Source organism: Gastrolobium bilobum, unplaced genomic scaffold (assembly GCF_033153095.1).
Source record: "Gastrolobium bilobum isolate Gb01-03AN ecotype WA unplaced genomic scaffold, APGP_CSIRO_Gbil_v1 utg41676, whole genome shotgun sequence".
Lineage (NCBI taxonomy): Eukaryota > Viridiplantae > Streptophyta > Magnoliopsida > Fabales > Fabaceae > Gastrolobium > Gastrolobium bilobum.
The window spans coordinates 22,756-26,446 of NW_026897011.1; positions in this window are offsets into that span (position 1 = coordinate 22,756).

Here is a 3,691-nt window from a genome sequence, read left to right on the forward strand (position 1 = left end):
AACAGCAGCTATTCATGGGCCCAAGCCTAAGGGCGGGATCCAGTTGCCTTTATGCTGACCCCGACAACTAGGGCTCTCATCAGCATGCGAAGTATGAACCATACTCAACAATAGCATGATTAGATTTATTCATTCAGATTCAGCTTCAACTTCAACAATATACATTTCACTCTACTACATCACAACCCAGTGACTCCTTTTTCTGCTAAGTATAACTTCTAGCAAAAAAATAAATTAAAATAAAGACACACACATGAACAGAAGAGTAATAAATACCTGATTTTGGGTTTTGTTGGGATTGAGATGCAGCTCCATTAACATGAGAGGGAGAGAGAGCAGAAACACGGTATCTGGAATGGGAAGGAGCAACTAAGACCCTCCCAAAAAAGAAGGGTTTTCTTCTGAAGACATATCTAAGAATGGTCTTTGTGGAAGAAACAAAGGCTAAGTTAAGGTTCTCCATCTTCTTTTGGAACCAAAAAACAAAAGAAACAGAGAGATTGAAAAGACTAAAAGGATTGAAACTATGGAATTCAAAAGGAGAAGTAGTAGTGAATTTTGGAAGTCAAAGGGGGTCGAAAATCTTGGGAAAAATTTAGGAACGCGTATTTTCATTATCTGGGATTTCAACTTTCGGTTGAGCAGAGCGAATTCAAAAGTGAAACGCGTCATTGAGGTCCGAAAGTTCCCAACCATTTCATTGTTAACCTCCTTGTGGAGTGATTCATGGAAGTGAGAGGCATCTTTTGTGACATACACCAAATCTTCTAATTAAATGTTATTAGTGCTGACCGATCATTGATAATCTTACGTTACACAAACTAAAATTCATCTTTAAACAATAATGGAATTACATGATTTTCAATGTTGTAGATGTGTTTCTATAGTGCTTTTTCAAAAAATTATTGGATGCGATGGAACCTAGTGCGTTTTTTTCCACAACCTACTGCGATGGAACCTACTTTTTATTCACTTCAAGGAGATCCGGTGCAAGTGTAATATCTATGTTACTATAATACTATTACATAGAGAAATTTTGATATTGAATTGAATAACGCTGTATTAATAGTTTGGACAAGGCTACATTAATGATTATATAAATCTCAACGATTATTCTATCAACAGTGCTTAAAGGTCATTGGTCATTCTAGTTCGGCTACCATTCAAATCGTTGCGGGCGCGCTTTCTTTCCACCTTATAAAAGCGTATTCTTCCACATTTGTTGTAATCGTTGGTATAAAGTATTTTGACTGATCCGAATAAAAAAATAGCTAATTTAAAAGACACGAGACAATAAACTATGTATTTGCACAATTTCAAAGTTAAAAGCATTGTGCATTGACTTCAATTAATGCAAGGTTCAAAATTTTCAACATCATCTATTGACACGATATAAATATATATAATATGAAAATTTTGTATCTGGACCAATTCATTTTTAAATTCGCGTGTCAGCATAACATTGGTAAAAACAAATTATTTTTTATTTTATTATGTTCTTACTATCAACTGGAAACTAACCCAATTATCATTTTGAATTAACAAAAAGAATACACTACTGAAGTTCATTTTTATTTTAAAAATATATGAAATTATTAATTTTAGATCATCTAAAGTGTTGGACATTATATTATATCTTTAAATTCTGAAAAATGATCCTCTTTTTTTCATTTTTAATATTTTACCAAAAAATCAAAAAACTTTTAGACATTTGCTTGACGCGCCTTCCTCCTTTCATCGTTGTCACATTCTCAGCTCAGGTTTGATTCTTTATCTCTCTCTTTCTCTAAAGTTTCAAACTTGAATTGAATGGGACACTCGATAATTATGGGTAACCCATTTCCTTCCTTCTTTGTTTTTAAACGGAGTTTTCTTCTTCTGCTTTACTTGTGCTTCTTTTTGCAGTTTGTCTTGATAGGCAGGGGTACTCTTTGTGACTTTAATATTATTATTATTATTATTATTATAGGTAATCAAATGACTATTCCCTTTGTTCTATTCAATGACGGACGCAGAAATTTTAATAAGAAGGGACGAAAATAAAAAATATTATATCATAAATAAAAGTACTCGAAGTACAATACAAATTTAATATACAAAAAATTGAAAGAAATCTATTACAGAAATTAATATCACTTCACTTACTCTTGCTCTACGTGTTTTCATATTATTAAATTACTCTTATCCATTAGACTAAAAAAAAATTCTCAAATTTTAGAAAGGGGCGGAGGCCAACCCTAGCCCCCTAGTGGGTCCGCCCCTGGTTCTATTGGCTATTTCTTCTGATGGGGTTTGTTTTCCAAGAATTTTGCTCAAAAGTCATCATGTACGTGTCTATGTTATATGTATGTTAGACTGTTAGTCACCTTGCGGAGAAAGTTGGTCACCACTACACATGGAGTTTTAATAGAGGGAGTAATAATTCAAGTTGGACCTTCCCTTCATGTTCGATCCAAATTCCAATGGCTCTCTTATTTCTCATTGTCACTACCTATGTGGTGCTGGTTAATTCATACACACATATGAACACATTAATTAGTCAAATAAAGAAAAAGGAAAGAAAGTGAATGTCTATTCACTAGTTTTAGATTGCTTTAAGTTAAAGTCTGCCTCCGGTTATATATAAAAGTATATATGCAGATTACAAAATCTAACTCGACACTTTTCTTCGGACGTTTGTGATTTCATTTATATTGATGTTACGATGTCTGAAAAGTTTGGATAACAACGGATACGTTGTACCTTAAGGTGCTGTTTGGTTCACGGTTTTAGCCAAGTTTCCTAGGCAAATGAATCAAGGATTTCAGAAAACCAATGTTTGGTTGAATAGATTCAGTAAAAAAGGCCATCCATCCGATTTGCATTGCTTTTCAATTTTTTCATGGAATGACATCTTTTGGCATTGTTAAGAAAGCTTTTTCGTAAGTGGTTTTTTGTTAAAAGATGGGTAAATCACTGTTGTCTGAATTTTTTCACACCCATTATACCCTTTGAAAAGGCAAGAGAGATGATAGGATTTTTGCTTCCTTTGTGTGGTCTGCAGCCGTTGTCTTCCTTGTGTGGGTTGAAGAGCACCTTTCCACACGGCTACGTCTCTGTATCCCTCCAATTATCACTTTGTCCCTAACATTATTATAGATCTGAACCTTATTAGAGTCCTGTGAATGTTCACCCAACATAATAAATTGTTTAAAACTCGTACCATTTTACTTTATTGTTAATGTTAATCTAAATAGTTGCTAGGGGTAACTGTTCAGTGAACACTTATATTTTGCCTTGAGACTGGGCTAAATATGATTCAGATTAACAGGAAAAAGTGGCCCCAAAGTTTAAGAAAACAGCCAACTATCATAAAATGGTAAAAAAAAAAGATAATATCGTAATTTACTTTATATTTTACTACTTGCTTGCAGATATTAAAAAGGGCGGTGCCGGTGACAGCTACTGAAATGAAAAGGATGTGGACCGCGAGCGAAGAAAAAGAAAAGAAAAGGAGGTCATCTACGGCTTGGATTTAGTTTTGACTTTTGAGTGCTTAGCTAGAAACTTAAGCTTCTTAGTTTTAGAAAATTTTCTTAAGTTTGAAGCATTTCAATAGTGTTTAGAAGTTTTTTTCTATTACGAATTTCCTAGTTTGTTAGTTGCAAGTTTTCTTTGTAAGCAAGCGAGTGAAGAAGCCATTCTTGGAAGA